General features: G+C 38.5%; 1 pseudogene; it reads left to right on the forward strand.

Moving 5' to 3' along the window:
• Window positions 1-5,100: 5,100 nt before the first annotated feature.
• Window positions 5,101-7,014, forward strand: LOC142167986 (protein FAR1-RELATED SEQUENCE 11-like; annotated as a pseudogene).
• Window positions 7,015-21,605: the final 14,591 nt, after the last annotated feature.

Genomic DNA, 21,605 nt, shown 5'->3' on the forward strand with positions numbered 1-21,605 from the left:
AGGCCTGTCACCTCTCGTCTTTTCCTTCACTTGACAATAAACTCTGTAATACTTCCATCTTTTGATCTACCGTTGTCATCCATGTATCATATCTTACTCATAATACTTCATTAACTCTTTTCTTATTTTCCACTAATATTGATTACTATCACTTTATTCAGAAAACTTTAACAAGACATTGTTTTGCTTTTAGCTTCCCTTGCTCCATCCATTGGCTCTTCGGGTCACATAACATTTTCACTCTACTAGGGACGGGAGTCACACTAAGATAATATTTATCCCTTCCAGACTTCCAGTGCCTATCTTTGTAGTACTCATATCTGGTTGTACTATTTTAGAGTGCACTATCTGGGCGTCTTACAAGGAGATCTATTAGTATATTTGCAATATCCTTCAGAAATGTCATCTAACGCTAACAATCCATCCACCATTTTGGGTTACCCTAACCCCAGCTAGATCCTGATATACTGCCTTCTCTTATACTACTTCTGTTAGCCCCCATATGGCATAAATGAGATGGGTGTGGCCAATTATACATACCTCTGTTATTGCTGAAAGTAACCCAAAAGGCTTATATTCCTCTGTGAAAAACTTCATTAGCTCGGTAGCTCGTACCCTTTTTCATCTTGCTTCTTTTACTTGCTATAACTTGTATCTACCTTTCAATTCTCTTATTCCTTTTTACCATAAGAGTGGATAGATATTTTTACCTTAGGGATCCTTATAAAAAAGTTTTACTCATCTTAGTACACACATGATCTACTGAAGACCTCATATTTACTCATCATAAGCATCATGAAAAATTGAGTTCCTCTGACTCAACTCTTCCACATCTATATCTCTTACCAATCGTCTTTCTGGATGTAGGCATCATCGTATTATGAAAAAGATAGAGTTTAGGAAATTGAGTTCTTACAACTGAGCTCTACCATACGATCTAGAGTACGAAGAAAGAGTGAAGTCCTAAATGCCCTGTAGCCTCATGCATATAAGTGTGGTGCACAACACACCCATAAACAAGACTCTACTAGACACAGCTTGTAGACTCCCTAGGACAGAACTGCTCTGATACCACTTTTGTCACGACCCAAACCGATGGGTCGCGACGGGCACCCGGTACCTTACTCAACCGAGTACCAACATAACGTATCTTTTCGTATCATACTATTATAGATAACTGAGCCGGAGAGGCTGCCGTGAGATAGGTAGAATATAACATGTAATACCAATTTATACATAAGACATATGAGCCTATAAGACCAAAATAACCACTCGTACACTGAACATAGGCCGACAAGGCCATACAATCTTTTACGTACATGACATATGTCTACAAGCCTCTAAGAATACATAATTGTCATAAAGGTTGGGACAGAGCCCCGCCATACCAAACAATACACATCTAAATTATACTGACCAAACAAGCAACTCCGGAGCAAATGGAGTGCACCAACATATTCCGCTGAGCTGATCGCCTACTTAGAGGACTCTCGACCTGTCTATCGAGATCTGCGGGCATGAAACGCAGCGTCCCCAGGCAAAAAGAACGTCAGTACAAATAATGTACCGAGTATGTAAGGAATAAAAATCAGTAAATAATAGACATGATAGAAACATGGAGTAAAAGACTCGACACGTACGTCTGTATAGCTCTGTGAATCATTTTATTTTTTATAATATCATGCATATCCGTATAAATGCCATACCATGCATATTTATATGCGTTCATAGCATCATCAAGCCTCTGAGGACATCCCATCATATCATTTCAGCCACTATGGGCAAATCATCAACATATACCAGTTGATCAGGTGGTGGTGCGTATATAACGCCGTAACTTTTTCTCATATCCCATATATATATAATGCGTATATATACGCATTATATACGCGTATATAATGCCTTCTGATCATGGGTCAATGTACATGGATAAATGCATGAAATGCATAAGAAATACGTTAATAAGATTTCTCGAATATCATAAAATCAATATGCCTTTCGGACAAACTTTATCAAATACGTATTTTTCTAAGACCCACGAATAGAGCATATAATAATAATTCACATGGGTAATCAAGAATATAGACACCTCTAGTATTTCTATGAATAGAGTCATTTATGAAAGTTGCGTATTTTGCTCGTTTCGTTTGTATCATTTGGATCATGCCAAAAATAAAGAAAGGATAGCCTTAACATACCTGGACCGATTCTCTTGACAATTCCTCTAACACACGTCTTTTGGGACGAAACACGTAATGGCGGATCGAGGTAGGAAAAAATTTGTATGATATTCTTGAGAAAGATTGCACCGTACTCCCTTAGAATTTGCAAAATCTCACGTTCTTAAGACGCCATGAAATCTGGTTTGAAACTCATATATGTATCTTTTAACATGCCAAATCTCTCTTTAAATTGATATATATTCTTAAGGTTCCAATCTCACGTTTTGAAAGAAATATTGAAGCAACTCACGTTGCTAAGATGATATGAAATTTGGTTGAATCTTTGCTGAGCGTTGTCTTATTTTGATCATAATATTGTATAACCCTTCTTGCTGAAGTTCATCCGTAACTTTGAGATGAAATATCTTAATTTTTGTGAATTTTGTATTAGTGAGTGTAGCCCACACTTTTGATGACCAAGCCTTTAATTGTGACACCTTATCACTTAGCAAAAGAGTCATATTTTTTATTTGTGAGTCACTTTCATTTGCTGCCACGTTTGGGCACCTTAGGCTTATCCAAGATTCCTTAATCAACTTTGTTTTCCATCACTAATCAAATAATTAATCAATTACTCACATAATTAAGAATTATCTCAAATTATTTAAAATACTACCCGCTTTTAACATACCTTATATACCTTATTATCATGGTCATGTGGTACCTTGTATGGCACTAGTCCATAAATATCGGGTATTTTAGCTCGGACCGTATTTTATCCCAACATGTCAAACTTTGATGAAAATTCCTTTTCTTTGATTTTTTTACCCTCTCACCTTCACGAATTTACTCATAACTTGTTTGAAATAGCATAATGCTTATAATCTCAAAATAATCTCATTCCCGAACTTACATCGATTAGCTTACGACGAAACTTTAACGTACAAAAATGCGAAATGTAACATCTCATTTTTGAGCTTATATCAATTTATTTATGGCGTACTTCAACGTACAAATCAAACGTGGTGTGTAACAGATACAATAACTAAAATTTATATGAATCAATTCTATAAAAAAAATACAACATTTTTTAGTGAAAATCCGAAATTAATTCAAAAATTATCTGTGGGACCCACGTCTCGGAATCAGGCGAAAGTTATGAAATATGAACGCCCACTCAACCACGAGTCTACCCATACAAAAATACTAAATTCCGATAACAATTCGGCCCTCAAATCCTCAAATCTATCCAAGAGGGCTTTCAAACTTTTCCAACTCAATTCACCAATTAAATGATAAAAACAGTGATAGATTCGGATAATTTAACTAATATTGAGTTAAGAACACTTACCCAGTTATTTTCTCTGAAAATCTCCCAAAACTCGTCCAAATCCGTGCTCCAAATCGTTAAAAATAAAAAATGAGACAAAGTTCCATTTTCAGAACTTAAAACTCTCTGCCTATTGATTTCTTCTACGCGATCGCGAACTTCTTCATGCGATCGTGTAACACAAATTCTTCTGCCCAGAAAATAACTCTACGCGATCGCATAAAGTCTCACGCGATCGCGGTGCACAAGGTTCCAACTCTACGTGATCGCATCCCTCTTCACGCGATCGCATAGAGCGAACGCGTGGCCAGCTTCCTCTCCAGTTTTACCTACGCGATCGCAAACAATGCCATGCGATCGCGATGCACAGGCTGGCCCAACCTATGTGATCGCATAGAATAATATTTCTAGCTGCCCAAATTAAGTCTACGCGATCGCAACCCCATTCACGCGATCGCGTAGAACAAATTCACCTCTGCCCAAATTACCCTACGCGATCGCAGACCAACTTACGTGATCGCGTATAAGGAAATCAGAAGAAAAATACCAGTAGCTATCAACAGTCTCCCAAAGGCCAAAAGTGATCCGTTAGCCATCCAAAACTCACCCGACCCCCTCGGGACCTCAATCAATTATACCAACAAGTCCCAAAATATTATACGAACTTAGTCGAACCCCTAAATCACACCAAACAATGCTAAAACCACGAATCATCCTCCAATTCAAGCTTAATGAAACTTAAGATTTACAACACCTACATTCGGTGTTAGAACCTATCAAATCAAGTCCGATTGACCTCAAATTTTGCACACAAGTCATAAATAATATAACAGAGCTATGAAAATTTTCGAAATTGGATTCCGACCCCGATATCAAAAAGTCAACTCCCCGGTCAAACTTCCAAACTTAAATTCTTGTTTTAGCCATTTCAAGCCTAATTTAACTACGGACTTCCAAATAAAATTTTGAAAATGCTTCTAAGTCCAAAATTACCATACGGAGCTATTGGAACCGTCAAAATTCTATTCCGGGGTCATTTTCTCAAAATATTGACCGAAGTCAAACTTGGCCTTTTAAAGCCAACTTAAGGAACCAAGTATTCCGGTTTCAATCCAAACGCTTTCAAATCCCGAACCAATCATCCCCGCAAGTCATGAATCATTGAAAGCACATACGAAAAGTTTTATTTTTAGGGAACGGGATTCTTAAAGTTAAAATGACCGGTTGGATCATTACAAGTAGCTTTTCTCGCCAGATACCTTGATAAATATTCTAATGAAGGTAAGAGTTTAATATTTTTATGTATCGTCTTTTGCTGTTCAAAAATATGGTGTAAACTTTTTGTAAATTGTTTCTTTCGATTTGTTTATGCGCACTATTATATATTCCATTTTATTTGTCCTTGTTCAAATCAAACAATCTGTATTGATAGAATTTTATACTTTTGTTGGCTTTAAATACATGTGCTTAATAATACTTCAACTTATTTTACAATAGGTGTCTCGAGAAGTCATTGTCCATGTGGTGATAGTGAATGTTATATTAATGGAGAAATTACTGAAATATCAGAAGAAGAACTTATACATGAAAATACTGACATGAATAACAATGATTTATACAATTGCAAAGTGTTTAATAGTGATGATGAAGCTTATAACTGCTATTTAAATTCTGCTAAACAATTAGACGTGATCGCTACTTTGGAAGTGCAGAAGGTCCTATGGGAATTTATATTTTGATAATGTCCACAACCATGAACTATTGAATAATAAGGAAGTAAAATTTCTTCCTGCTTATCGAAATATTGATATTATTGATCAAAAGAGGACTACACTTCTTGCAAAAGCTAGATGTTCAATGAGTTTAATCCGAAGAGTGCTTGAACTAGAAAATGATGTACATGTAGGGCAATTGCCTTTTACAGAAAAAGATATCAGGAATTTTATTCAATCTGAAAGTTCTACCAATATTGAATATGATACTTTGGAGCTATTAAAAATTTGCAAGAGTTTGAAAGATGAAGATATTGATTTCTGATATGATTTCACAGTTGATGCATGTCAAAGATGTGAAAATATCATTTGGGCATTTGGGGACTCTATTCGTGCTTATGAGCTTTTTGGAGATATAGTTGTTTTTATACTACTTATCGATTAAATCATTATGAGATACCGCTGGAAGTTTGGGTTGGCGTGAATAACCATGAAAATACTATTTTCTTTGGTTGCGTGCTATTACGAAATGAGAAGGCCTCTTCCTTTTCATGGTCATTAAAGGTGAATATCATTTTATTCTAAAAAATATATATTTTTAATATTTTTTTGCTTTATTGCTAATGTCTATTTACTTTACAGAGTTTCTTACGGCTTATAAGTGGAAAACATCCACAAATCATATTAACTGATCAAGATCTTGGATTAATAGAAACGATTGCTAATGAATCGCCTCTCACAAAGCATGCCTTTTGTATATGGCATATTGCATCTAAGTTTTCTACTTGGTTTTCTTTTGTCCTTGGTTCAAGGTATCTGCAATTTAAATCTGAATTCTATAGGCTTTATTAAATTGGTAGCATAGAAGAATTTGAGTGTCAGTGGTACAAATTGATTACTAAATTTAATCTTGAATCAGATAGGCATATCAAATTGTTATATGCAAATTGTGCATCATGGGCATTACCATACTTGAAAGGATATTCTTTTGCTGGAATAACAACAACTGGACGCTCAAAATCTTTTAATGCATATTTGAAAAGATTTTTACATGAAAAACTAGTTTTAAAGAATTTGTTGAACAGGTTATTACAGTGGTCAGCATAAGAAACCATGCCATTGAAGAGGCAACGATGCGGCAAAAGTATTACAATCCTCAAATTAAGACATTCATGCCAATGGAGAAACATGCATCAAAGGTACTCACTCCTTTTGCCTTTAAGTTATTACAGGATGAGATAATACTCTCTGTTGAATATGGTTTATTTTTAAATAGTGATGGATCTTATATTGGGCGTTACTACAACAAAACAGATGGTGAACGTTTTGTTTATTGGAATCCACTAGAAGAGGTTGTTCAATGTTCTTGCCAAGAGTTTGAATTTTCAGGAATTTTGTGCAGGCATTCTATTCGAGTACTTAATGCTCATAACTATTTTATCTTACTAGAGAAGTATTTGTTGGCTAAATGGAGGCAATAAAATTCATTGGTACTAATATTTTCTCATATGATGAATCTTAGTAATGATGATAATGAGTTCCAAAATCTTCAATCTATAGTTAGAGATTTGATTCGTGAATCAGTGAAGATGAAAGGTCATATTGATTGTGCCAAACTGGAATTAGAAAGTGTGCTGCAAATTGTTCAATGTCTCCTGAAAATGAGCATATTATTGATGAGCATGAACATATTGATATTAGTCAATCTACGGAACATAGTTCTCCAGATGAAGATTATCATATTGAAAATCCCCAACAATCTCAGGCAAAAGGAAAGAAAAAAGGAAAAAGGTTAATTGGTGGTGTTTAAGCTGCTAAAAAACTAAGATACTGTCATGTTCCTAATTGGTGGTGGAACTGGTCATGACTCAAGAAATTGTCCACTCAAAAGAAAAACAACTGAAATTCCAATATCTCAATCTCCCCACAAGTGATTGTAGTTTCATTATATATAACTCTTATTAAATTGCTAGATATCCATAATGTATATAAATTATAATCAAAAGAATATTTTTATTGTAGGTTTCAAAAGGGATGGACAAGGAAGCTCTGAGGTAATCCAGTTGTTATGGAGTCCTTTTGCTCATTAGGAAAAGTCAATGTACATTATAATTTTATACTGTAGAAATATCATAAATTGCATCAACTCATATTTTGATTATGGGCAGAAATATTTTTGGTAACTGGAAGAATCTTTTGTATATTTCTTAAAATGTTTAAGATGACTACATGAGGAGGGGGACTTTAGGCCTAACCACCAATACTTACAAAATTCATGAATAAGCTACTAGTTTCTACATATCACAATATTAGAGGAGACTCTCCTCCCTATTTCAAGAATTACAAGTATTATGAATATAAAATTTTGTAGAGCTTCTGCAGTATCAAATGTTTCAGCAGTCGCGCCCTCCAGCTTCTTAGTTTCATGCTTTGTACAATCATAAGCTTGTAAAACTTGAGACAATCAGTCCATGAGTAAAAATCAGTTGCAACTTGAGAATATCTGCAGATGTTGGAAATTTTTTTTTTAGTTTGTAAAACATAGTTCATGAGAGCATATAACAGACCTTAGTGTCTTTGTAATAGACAATCACAACTTAAACAATATTCCTACACCACAAACTATAATTAACATTGCAAATCTTAAGTATTGTTTATTTGATTAAGGCGAACAAGCGATCGAGCAACAACTAAAATGAAAATGACAGAGGTAAATCTTTGACAATCAAGAATCATGTATAAAATATGTGAATCAAGGTCCAATGGTAAGATAACCAGCACATATAAATTGCAATAAACACTAAAAGCGACATTATAATGTAAGTTCTCTGATGACTTCTAATATCAGTCTCATCCTTGACACCACCAAGGGAGATAAATAGAAACTTTTTGCCTAGAGCAGTAGAAATTGATGAAGTCAATGATGTCTTTCCAACACCTGGTGGACCAACAAAGTACAATACAAGGCCTCTTAGCAGATGAAGAAAATAAGAATTTCTTATATGGGATTCCGCAACCAAGTAAGGAAGCAGAGGTAAGAAAATATTTGTGAGATTACAGCGTCGCACACTCCAGCTTCTAATTCATGATTTGTACAATCTGAAGCTTGTAAAACTTGAGACAAACAATCCTTGTAGAGGGTGAAAAAAAATTCTAGTTTGTCGTCACCCTAAATCTGCATCGCAACTACCCTGCAAAATACTTGATTGTCAACCAAGTAAGGAAACAGAGGCAAGAAGACATTTGTGAGAGTAAATTGCTCCCTGAAATATACGTCTCTATTTAAAAAGAACTAATTTTTACCCAAGATTAAAACTTTACTATGATTGAAAATTCACTAGGAACTTATCTTTAACGCCAGAACTTTGTGAGACAAGTGCAAATTTAAGCAGTGCTTGCAGCGACACAACAATAGAACGTTGTGGTGCCACAACCAGTGTCGATGTCGCTATGTTTTCCATCAATTTTACTTTTATAATACCTAAAATCCCGAAACATGGATGAACTTAAGAAGATCTATAAAAAACAAATTGTCATTAAGTTGAAAAGAAAAGTAAAAAATTGGAGGAATATAGAAATTTTGTGAAGATTTAGATTGGGATGACAAAACTGATATTGAAAGTTGAAGTTGAAGCTTAGACTTCAAGGAATTCATTTCTGCCAGCTGATTAGGAATAAAATGAGAAGAGGAAAGAGGTAAAGGGGTTTTTGATGGGAGAGAGATTAGATTTATTTGGGTTTATGTTTTAGGGAGATTGTGGGATTTGGGGAAGCCATATATATATATATATATATATATATATATATATATATATATATATATATATATATATATGTGTGTGTGTGTGTGTGTGTGTGTGTGTGTGTGTGTGTTTGAGGGTTACATAATTCTTCGCACGTATATTGTAATTCCGTTTAGGCCTTATGACGTTATGGGCGAGATGGCCCTCGTGATGTTGACTTGCTTATTGTACCATTGTTATGCTTATCTTTCTCAGTATTGTTTGTGCCTAATCATCTTCCCACAGTTATATTTTGTGCACTCTATCGTGCTTGATGTTGACGCACATGTGATCAGTGAGCCCGAGTATTATGGCTCGATGGGTACCCTATGTGGATTGATATGATTGGGTCGGGTTGCGCACCGCAATGGTACTATGATGAGATGTAACTCCTTGTGCTATTTCGTGTATTTTGCTTTCACTTTGTTGAAAATAGTTCATAGGAAAATTGTAAAACTACCATGCATGTTTAACTTGCTCAGTAGCCTTCTTATTTAACTTTCTTACTATTATCTGTCATGGATGAATTATTACTTGTTGGATGTACGGAACCACATTGTGTGGGGGCTCCATATATTTTTTTTGTGAGACTTGTCCGTTGGGCTGCTTGTATTGGCTGAGATGAGGTTTCTAGACCTGAAATTTGCACTATCGTATGGGGATAAGAAATGTTCAGAAGAATGATACCATATTTCCGCTAAGGATTTGGGCAATGGTCCTGGTCGGACGAATTATCTCCCTGGCTTATTGATTAGATCAGTGGTTAAGAGATTCTGCGTGTTTCTTTCATCATCTTTAGTGTATGAAGGTTTCAAACGAGGTTTTATTTGATATGAGATTTACTACCGGTACCGGATTTGCTTTTGGGAAGTTCTGGGGGTCAGCAGTTACTGTCGTGAGTATCTGAGTGATGTGGTATATCACGTGGTTACATATTGGGTCATGGTTATGGCTTGACACAACCTGTTCAGACTTATTCAGTGTGTAGATGTGAGATTCGAATCTTGTAATGAATCCCGGATGTGGAAATTCGGTTATAAGATTTACGAAATAAGGTTAAAGTAAGGATCTCCAGTTATATTGTGTTGGCAGGCTTATATGGAGCGGGATGACGTCAGATCACCCCCGGGTATGTCCTTGGAACGACTCTTGGCACGTTCGAGGACGAATGTATATTTAAGTGGGGGAGGATGTAATGACCCGACCGGTCGTTTTCAGTATTTACATTCCGTTTAGTCGCTTGAAGTCTTGAGTAGCTTCATATGATGTATTATGACTTGTGTCAATCATTGGTTTTGGTTTTCAGGTGATTTGGGATCGATTCGGAAGAAGGACTCTTGTGTTAGAAACTTTGAGTTGGAAGGGTTGACCAAGTTTGACTTTTGCGTATCTGACCTCAGATCGGAGTTTTGATGGTTTCATTAGGTCTGGATGGTGATTTTGGACTTGGGCGTATGCTCGGATTTGCATTTGGATGTTTCTTGGAGGTTTTTGGCGCTAATTGGCGAAAGTTGGCAATTTGGACTTTTGGAATGTTCATAAGTTTGACCGAAAGTTGACTTTGATGATATCGGGTTCGGATTTTGGTTCCGGGAGTTGGAATAGCTTCATTATGTCATTTAGGAAGTATACAAAATTTGAGGTCATTCCGAGTTGATTTGATATAGTTCGGTATGAGATTTAGAAGTTGAAAGTTCAAAAATTCATTTAGTTCGATTTGAGGTGCGATTCGTGGTTTTGATGTTGTTATGTGTGATTTGAGGCCTCGAGTAAGTCCATGTTATGCTATGAGACTTGTTGGTATATTCGGACGGGGTCCCGAGAGGCTCGGGTGAGTTTCGGACGGGTTCCAGACCATTTTGGGTCATGTTGTTATTGCTGGTTTTTGCTGATACCTGTGGCTTCTGGTGTTCTTCGCGATCGCGAAGGTCCATCCGCGATCGCGAAGAATAATTTCGCAGCAGGCCAAATTACACTTCGCAATAGGAATTACAATTTGCTGTTACCTGTGGCTTCTGGTATTCTTCGCGATCGCGAAGGTCCAGCCGCGATAGCGAAGTGTAATTTGGCCTGCTGCGAATTTGTTCTTCGCGGACACGATATATGGAATGCGTTCGCGAAAGGTAAGCTGACTGTGTTCCGTGTTCGCAATGAGATGTCGCGTTCGCATAGAGTTGTAGTCGAGGAGCTGGAGGAAATGTCTTCGCGTTCGCGAAATAGCAGCCGCGTTCGTGAAGGGTTGGTTCTGTTGTGCATCGCGTTCGCGAGGACTATGCCGCGAATGCGTAGAGTCTTTTTTTGCCGGTGTGATTTTGTTCATCGCGAACGTGATGGTCTTCCTGCATTCGCAAAGGGTATTGCTGGAGCTCTATTATAAAGTACTCTATTTCGAAGGATTCAGACATTTTATCATATTTTGAGCTATGGAGCTCGGATTTGGGCAATTTTGGAGGCGAATTTCACCACGTGGATTGGGGTAATTATTTTCTACTTAGTTTTGATTATATTCCGTTATTCCATCTTCTTCTTTGGCATTTGATTTATGATTTTAAAAGAGAAATTTGGGGGTTTTATCTAAAGTTTCTTAAAGTGAATTTTTGAGTTTTGAACATCGATTCAGAGTCGGGTTTGAGTGAATCTAGTATGGTTAGACTCGTAATTGAATGAGTTGTCGGATTTTGTGAATTTTGCCGGGTTCCGAGGTGCGAGCTCGGATTTGACTTTTTAGTTGACTTTGAATAAATGTGTAAAGATTCGGCCTTTATCGATTGGGTTTGATTCCTATGGCATTATTTGATGATTTTGAGTTTCTTTTGGTTTGTTTTGAGCCTTTCAGAAGATGATTTGGGCGGGATGGCACATCTACTGTATCGATTTAGTGAGGTAAGTGTCTTGCCTAACTTTGTTGAGGGAGGTTTTCCTACTAATTGCCATTATTTGCTACATGCGGGGGTGATACATATATGAGGTGACGAGCATATATGCTTGTGCCAGGGTTAATCATTTTCGGGGGTAAATTATACTATAAATTGCGCCTTGTAGAATTACGTGACCTTCTTGCTTCATGTCTTACTTGACTTCTAGATTACTAAGAATATGGAATTAAATGTTAGAAACCAAGATTTTGTTTATTATAACTTGATTAAAATTTGACGACATTTTGAGAAACATTGATGTGTTTAATTCGGCCATCATTATGCTTAACCACTAATATATTACTACAACCGTTATTCTTGAGGTATTAGATTCTATACTTGAGTTGTAGATAAATATTTTGAGATTTGTAGAAATACTTGAACAATAAGGTTCTTGAGGGTTTATTGAACTATTATTGGCTTGAAAGTTATGATCGAGGTTCATTTGGAATATTCGTTTAACCACTCTCCTTGATGTTATTTATGCTTCCTACCTTGCTTGTCATTGATATACATATGCTTGGTGAGAAAGTGTGATGACCCAAAATGTCATCTGTAAATTTAATAAGTAATTCCATGTTTTAAACCTCAAAAAGCACCATTTATCATTCTTCAACTTGCGTGCGCAGTCCGTATAACTTTCCGAAAAGTTTTTATGTGAAAATTGGATTAAAATGTGATATAAAGCTTTAAAAACTCAACTCAGATGACTTTAGTCAATATTTTGAGCAAATGGACCCGGATCAGTATTTTGACAATTTCAGTAGGTCCGTATCGTGATTTGGGACTTGGGCGTACGCCCGGAATCAAATTCCGAGGTCCCTAGCTCGAGATATGAAATTTTGATGAAAATTTAAAAGCTTGAAAGCTTAATGATTTTTAAGAAATAACTGATATTGGATTTATTGACCTCGGGTCCGTATTTTGGTTCTGGAGCCCGGTGTAGATCCACTATAATATTTATGACTTGTCTGCCGAATTTGGTGAGAATCGGAGTTGATTTGACGTGATTCAGACGTCCGGTTATAAAAATATAAGTTTTAAAGTTTTCTTAGAAAATTCCTTTGATTTGGTGTCCGATTCGTAGTTCTTGGTGTTAGTTTGGCGATTTGATCGCGCGAGCAAGTTCGTATGATATTTTAGGACTTGTGTGCAAGTTTGGTTTGGAGCTCCGAGGGCTCGGGTGAGTTTCAGATGGGCTACGGGATGATTTCGGACTTAGGAAATATGGTTTTCTGCAGACTTCAGGCTTCTGGTGTGTTCTACTTCGCGTTCGCGAAGGTACTCTCGCGAACGCGAAGAGCAAATTGGGTCTATCATGTTTTGTGCTTCGCGTTCGCGACAGAGTGTCCGCGTTCGCGAAGGCTTGAGGTTCAAAGCTTTGCGTTCGCGAAGGGAAAGAGGCTGGACAGGATAATTGCCTTCGCGTTCGCGAAGGGCATCTCGCATTCGCAAAGGCCAAGCTAGACAAGCTTCGTGTTCGCGAAGTAGACCTCGCATTCTCGAAGAGTAAAATTGGACAGCACAAATTTGGGCTTCGCGAACACGAGGCACTGACCGCGTTCGCGAAGGGTAAAAATCCCAGAAACAGAACTTAAGTTCTGGAAATGGGATTCGTCCCATTTTCAACCCTTTTCCATTTTTGAGCTCGGGTAAGGCGGTTTTTGGGCAATTTTTACGGTAAAATATTGGGGTAAGTGTTCCTTATCGTATATTGATTATATTTCATGATTTCATACTCATTTATATCATGAATCCGTGAATTTATGGAAGAAAAAATAGATTTTTATAAAAAATTTCAAAAATGAAAATTTAAGATTTGAGGGTCCATTTAACATCGGAATTGGATAATTTTTGTATGGTTGAACTCGTCTCGGAATGAGTATTCGGATTTCGTAAGTTTTTTCGGGATTTGAGACGTGGGTCCCACTGCCGAATATTTTAATGAATTTTAGATTTTTATCCGGAAAATTTATAAATTCATATGGAATTAATTCCTATGATTCGTATTGAGTATATCGAATTGTTTGTGAATAGATTTGAAGCTTTTGGAGACAAATTTAAAAGGAAAAGCTGTGGTCGAGTAATTGATTGGAATTTGCAAAGCGAGATACGTGTCGTGGTTAACCTTGACTTGATGTAATAGGACCCTTAAATTATTTGTTATTTGAAATGCATGTTAACGACGTATAGATGGGGTGACGAGTGTCTATACGTCGTCAAATTAATTATTTGCCTGCTTACTTGAAAAATCATAAATTGTTCTAAATCATAAATTAATTATTATAATAATTGTTTCTCTCCTATTCTTTGTCAAATATTAATTCTTGAATTCCTGCATTAATTGTTACATGCTATTTGAATTATGTGTTTGAATTGTTATTAGACATTTAGCATATTAAATATTAAATTGCCTATTTTCTCCCTGATTTCCATGATAATTTACTATTTGTCATTGTTTGTTTTCATAATTAAATTATAAATTATTATATGTTTGTTGTCTTATAATTTTATATTAATTGTTGCACTTATTGGGGAAATTTCTTCTATAAGAATTGGTAAATGAATATGTTGGAGGAGCGGGTTGCATGCCGCAATAAAATTAATTATAATGAATATATTGGAGGATCGGGTTGCACGCCGCAACAGACTTATTAAAAATTCATATTGGAGGATCGGGTTGCACGTCGCAACAGACTTATTTAAAACTCGACATACATATATATATTGAGGGATTGGGTTGCACGCCGCAATAGACTTGATTAAAATGAATATATTGGAGGAGCGGGTTGTACGCCGCAATAGAATTGAATGTGAATATATTGTGAGAGCGGGTTGCACGCTGCAACATAATTGAATGTGAATATATTGTGAGAGCGGGTTGCACGCTGCAACAGAATTGATGAAAATGACAATTGGTTATGACTGCTGAGTTGGCTTCACTTATTATAAATGAATTACCTGATTTATTTCACGACTAGTTGGATTTTGGGTCGTGACAGTAAGTGACCCGCCTTAGCCTCGTCACTACTTCGTCGAGGTTAGGCTCAGCACTTACCAGTACATGGGGTTGGTTGTACTGATACTACACTCTGCACTTCTTGTGCAGATTTTGGAGTTGGTCCCAGCGGCGTACCATAGACTTGCTCGGATTTCAGCTACTCAGAGGAGACTTGAGGTATAACTGCACGACGTTCGCAGTTCTGAAGTCCCCGTCTAATTTTACTTTAGATGTGTGTTTATTTCCAGACAGCTTTATTTTATTTCAGACCTTTATTTGTATAATTCTAGAAGCTCGTGCACTTGTGACACCAATTTTGGGATGGTATTTAGACTCCGTTATTTTTATGGACTATTCACTATATTTCAGACGTTACTTCCGCAATTGTTCTCTATTATTAATAAATTTAAAAATTGTTTTAAAAATGAATAATATTATTCTAATGTTGGCTTGCCTAGCAAGTGAAATATTAGGCGCCATCACGGTCCGAATGTGAGAATTTCGGGTCGTGACAGTTGGTATCAGAGCCCTAGGTTACATATGTCTCACTAGTCACGAGCAAACTTAGTAGATTCTGAAGGATCGGTACGGAGACATCTGTACTTATCTCTCAAAGGCTATGAAGTTTAGGAATAATATCACTTCTTTCTTATTCTGCCGTGCGATTTTATTCTATCATCGATGATTGAACCATTCTACTCTTATTCTCTCGCAGATGGTGAGAACACATAATACCTCTACCGATGGTCAGGGACCAGAACCCCCGGTGGAAACTATGGCCAGGGGTAGAGATTGAGGTCGAGGTCGTGCTAGAGGCCGAGGTAGAGCTCAATCCATAGCTCGAGCAGCTGCACCTGTTGAAGAACCTCAGGTGGACCTCCAGGAGGAGATTGCAATTAAGAATGTACCAGTTGGACCAGTTCAGGCCCCGAAATGATTCATAGCCACTTTAGTACTTCAGGACGCTCTACTCCGTTTGGTAAGTCTTATGGAGGGCGTGACCCAGAATGGTACATTTCTAGTGGCACCAGCCATCTCACAGGCTGGGGGAGGAGCACAAACTCCCACTACTCCCGCTCCCGAGCAGATGGCTCCCCAGAATCAGGCTCCAGCAGCCCTGCTAGTTGGGGTAGTTCAGCCAGTTGAGACTGGATAAGTTTACCAAGCTCTTTCCAGTTCACTTCAATGGTACACCTTTTGAGGACCCACAGGATTATCTTGAACGCTGCCATGAGGTGCTGCAGAACATGGGTATAGTTGAGACCAACGGGGTTGATTTTGCTGTATTTCAGATGACGGGTTCCGCCAAGAGGTAATGGAGAGATTATACATTGACCCGACCAGTCGGATCGCCTGCACTTACCTGGGAGAAGTTCTCTCAGCTATTTCTAGAGAAGTTCCTTCCTATCACACTGAGAGAGGAATTTCGCAAGCAATTTGAGCATCTACAGCAGGGCAGTATGACTGTTACTCAGTATGAGTCCCGTTTTGTGGATTTGGCCTGTCATTCTCTCTTTTTACTACCTACGGAGGGAGAGAGAGTGAGGAGGTTTATTGAGGGACTCACTCACCCTATCAGACTTCAGATGGCCAAGGAGATCGGAAGTGAGATTTCTTTTCAGGCGGCTGCTAATGTCGCAAGGAGGATCGAGATGGTTCTTGCACAGGAGAGAGGGCAGAGATCCGATAAGAGGCCTCGTCAGTTCGGTGGTTTCAGTGGTGCCTCGTATGGAGGCAGAGGTAATTTTGGTAGGGGTTATCCTCCCAGATCGTTTCATTCAGCACTTCATGTATCTCCCGGTGCTTCAGGGAGTCACGGTTATATTATGCCTTACTCTAGGCAGCCATCATTCAGTGCACATTTAGCTCCTATCAGTGCATCACCACTCCAAAGTTACTACAGTGGTTATCCGGATCATTTGGGCCAGCTTCAGCTTCAGCAACCACGGCATCAAGATGGGTGTTATGAGTGTGGGAACATTGGTCACATCAGGAGGTATTGCCCTAGATTGACGAGTAACAGATCTCGGCAAGATTCTCGTGCCGTCATACCGGCACCAGTTGCTTCACCGCCTGCTTAGCCAGCTAGAGGTAGGGGTCAGACAGCTAAAGGTGGAGGTGAGGCTATTAGAGGTGGAGGTCAGGCCATTAGAGGTGGAGATCAGACCGTTAGAGGTGGAGGCATGCTAGTCAGAGGCCGTCCCAGGGGCGCAGTTCAGAGTGGTGGGGCTCAGCCCCGATTTTATGTTTTTCCAGCTAGGCCTGAGGCCGAGTCATCTGATGCTGTGATCACAGGTATTATTCCAGTTTTCCATAGAGATGCTTAAGTTCTATTTGATCCAGGATCTACTTATTCCTATGTGTCCTCCTATTTTGCTTCATATTTGGTCGTGACTTGTGATTCTCTGAGTGCTTCTGTGTGTGTATCTACACCGATGGGAGACTCTGTTGTAGTAGGTCATGTCTATCATTCGTGTGTGGTTACTATTGGTAATCTTGAGACTAGTGTGGACCTTCTACTTCTTGATATGGTAGATTTTGATATCATCTTGGGTATGGATTGGTTGTCCCCTTATCATGCTATATTGGATTGTCATGCCAAGATAGTGACCCTAGCCATGCCGGGGTTACCTCGGTTAGAGTGGAAAAGAACTCCTGGTCATTCTGCAAGCAGGTTTATTTCTTATATGAAAGCTCGGCGTATGGTAGAGAAAGGGTGTCTAGCCTATTTCGCTTATATTCGTGATCCGAGTGCGGATGTTCCTTCTATGAACTCAGTACCAGTTGTTCGTGAATTTCCAGAAGTATTTCCTGCAGATTTGCCGGGGATGCCACCCGACAGAGATATTGACTTCTGTATTGATTTGGCTTCGGGCACTCAACCCATTTCTATTCCACCATACCGTATGGCCCCGCTAGAGTTGAAAGAATTGAAAGAGCAGTTACAAGACTTGTTTGATCAGGGATTCATTAGACCCAGTGTCTCATCCTGGGGTGCACCAGTATTATTTGTAAGGAAGAAAGATGGTTCTATTCGGATATGTTTAGATTATCAGCAGTTGAATAAGGCCACTATCAAAAACAAATATCTACTGCCAAGAATTGATGACTTATTTGATCAGCTTCAGGGTGCCAAGGTATTTTCTAAGATCGATTTAAGGTCTGGTTACCATCAGCTGAAGATTAGGGCATCTAATTCCCTAAAACAGCTTTTCGAACTCGGTATGGGCATTACGAATTCATAGTGATATCATTTGGGTTGACAAATTCCCCAGCAGCATTTATAGATTTGATAAATCGGGTGTTCAAGCCGTATTTAGATTCCTTTATGGTTGTATTCATTGATGATATCTTGATTTACTCCAGCAGTCTAGAGGAGCATGAGCAGCACCTTCGGAGTGTGCTTCAGACTTTGAAGAATAACCAGTTATATGCCAAATTTTCAAAATGTGAGTTTTGGTTAGGTTCAGTTGTCTTTTTGGGGCATGTTTTATCGGCAGAAGGCATAAAGGTGGATCCTAAGAAGATTGAGGCTGTTTAGAATTGGCCTAGACCTACTTCAATTACAGAGATCCGAAGTTTCCTGGGTTTAGCAGGTTATTATCGTCGGTTCGTGGAAGGGTTTTCATCTATAGCAAGCCCATTGACCAGATTGACCCAGAAAGGTATTCCATTCAGATGATCAGACGAGTGTGAGATGAGCTTTCAGAAGCTCAAGACTGCTTTGACTACGGCGCCAGTGTTGGTATTACCCACAGGTTCAGGATCGTATACGGTATATTGTGACACATCTCACATTGGGCTTGGTGCAGTATTAATGCAAGATGGCAAGGTAATTGCATATGCGTCGCGGCAGTTGAAAGTTCACGAGAAGAATTATCCTGTTCATGACTTAGAATTGGCAGCCATTGTTCATGCGCTGAAGATTTGGAGGCATTACCTCTACGGTGTCTCGTGTGAGGTATTTACTGATCATCGCAGCCTTCAGTACCTGTTCAAACAAAAAGATCTTAATTCGAGGCAGAGAAGATGGTTGGAGTTGTTGAAAGACTATGATATCACCATTTTGTATCACCCCGGAAAGGCCAATGTGGTGGCCGATGCTTTGAGTAGAAAGGCTGTGAGTATGGGCAGTCTTGCGTACATTCTGGTTGGTGAGAGGCCATTAGCTGCAGATGTTCAGACTTTGGCTAATCAGTTCATTAGGTTAGATGTTTCAGAACCCAGTCGGGTTCTAGCTTGCACAGTCGCTCGGTCTTCTTTATATGAGCGCATCAGAGAGAGGCAGTATGATGATCCTCATTTACTTGTCCTTAAGGACATGGTGCAGCACGGTGATGCCAAATGGGTTGCTATGGGGGAAGATAGAGTTCTACGAATACAGGGTCGTATTTGTGTGCCTAATGTGGATGGGCTTCATGAATTAATTCTTGAAGAAGCACACAGTTCCAGGTATTCTATTCTTCTATGTACCGCCAAAATGTATCAAGATTTGCGGCAACATTATTGGTGGAGGAGAATAAAAAAGGACATAGTTGCATATGTAGCTCGGTGCCTGAATTGTCAGCATGTTAAGTACGAGGATCAGAGACCTGGTGGTTTGCTTCAGAAGTTAGAAATTCCTGAGTGGAAGTGGGAGCATATCACTATGGATTTTGTTGTTGGGCTCCCACGGACTTAGAGAAAATTTGACGCAGTTTGGGTCATTGTGGACAGGTTGACCAAGTCAGCACATTTCATTCCAGTGGCAGTTACCTATTCTTCAGAGAGGTTAGCTGAAATTTACATTCGTGAGATTTTCTGCCTACACGGTTTGCCCATGTTTATTATTTCAGATCGAGGAACGCAATTTACCTCACACTTCTTGAGGGCTGTACAGCGTGAGTTAGGCATGCGAGTTGAGTTGAGTACAACATTTCATCCACAGACACACGGACAGTCAGAGCGCACCATTCAGATATTAGAAGATATGCTTCGCGCTTGTGTTATAGACTTTGGAGGTTCTTGGGATCAATTCTTGCCACTTGCGGAGTTTGCTTATAATAATAGCTATCAGTCGAGCATTCAGATGGCTCCATATGAGGCTTTATACGGAAGGCGATGCCGTTCGCCAGTTGGCTGGTTTGAACAGGGAGAGGCTCGGTTGTTGGGTACCAATTTGGTACAAGATGCCTTGGATAAGGTCAAGATTAATCAGGATCGACTTCGCACGGCTCAGTCTAGGCAAAAGAGTTATGCCGACCGTAAGTTTGTGATATTGCATTCATGGTTGGAGAAAGAATATTGCTCCGAGTTTTACCTATGAAAGGTGTAATGAGGTTCGGAAAGAAGGGCAAGTTGAGCCCTTGGTATATCGGACCCTTTAAAATTCTTGAAAGGGTGGGTGAAACAGCCTACAGGCTTGCATTACCACCTAGTTTATCAGCGGTTCATCCGGTGTTCCATGTGTCTATGCTGCGAAAATATCATGGTGATCCGTCCCATGCGTTAGATTTTAGCTCAGTCCAATTGGACAAAGATTTGACTTACGAGGAGGAGCCGATGGCTATTCTAGCCCGGCAGGTACGACAGTTGAGCTCTAAGAGTTATCCTTCAGTTCGAGTGTAATGGAGAGGTCAGCCGGTAGAGGCATCTACCTTGGAGTCCGAGTCGGACATGCGGAGTAAATATTCACACTTATTCACCAGCTCAGGTACATTTTTCTAACTCCGTTCGAGGACGAACGTTTGTTTTAGAGGTGGAGAATGTGATGACCCAAAATGTCATCTTTAAATTTAATAAGTAATTCTGTGTTCTAAAACCTCGAAAAGCACCATTTATCATTCCTCGACTTGCGTGCGCAGTCCGTACAATTTTTCGAAAAGTTTTTATGTGAAAAATGGATTAAAATGTGAAATAGAGCTTTAAAACCTCAACTGAGTTGACTTTAGTCAATATTTTGAGTAAACGGACCCAGGTCAGTATTTTGACAATTCCAGTAGGTCTGTATCGTGATTTGGGATTTGGGCGTATGCCCGGAATCGAATTCCGAGGTCCCTAGCTCGAGATATGGAATTTTGATGAAAAATTAAAAGCTTGAAAGCTTAATGATTTTTAAGAAATTACTGATGTTGGATTTATTGACCTCAGGTCTTTATCTTATATTGATTATATTTCATGATTTCATACTCATTTATATCATGAATCCGTGAATTTATGAAAGAAAAATCAGATTTTTATAAAATTTTCCAAAAATGAAAGTTTAAGACTTGAGGGTCCATTTGACATCGGAATTGGATAATTTTTGTATGGTTGAACTCGTCTCGGAATGGGTATTCGGATTTCATAAGTTTTTTCGGAATTTGAGACGTGGGTCCTACTGCCGAATATTTTAATGAATTTCGGATTTTTATTCGAAAAATTTGTAAATTCATATGGAATTAATTCCTATGATTCGTATTGAGTATATAGAATTGTTTGTGAATAGATTTGAAGCATTTAGAGACAAATTTAAAAGAAAAAGTTGTGGTCGAGTAATTGATTGGAATTTGCAAAGCGAGATAAGTGTCGTGGTTAACCTTGACTTGAGGTAATAGGACCCTTAAATTATTTATTATTTGAAATGCATGTGATAGACGTATAGACGGGGTGACGAGTGTTGTTTGCCTGCTTACTTGAAAAATCATAAATTATTCTAAATCATAAATTAATTATTATAATAATT

This window comes from Nicotiana tabacum, chromosome 13 (genome assembly GCF_000715075.1).
Source record: "Nicotiana tabacum cultivar K326 chromosome 13, ASM71507v2, whole genome shotgun sequence".
NCBI classification, from domain to species: domain Eukaryota; kingdom Viridiplantae; phylum Streptophyta; class Magnoliopsida; order Solanales; family Solanaceae; genus Nicotiana; species Nicotiana tabacum.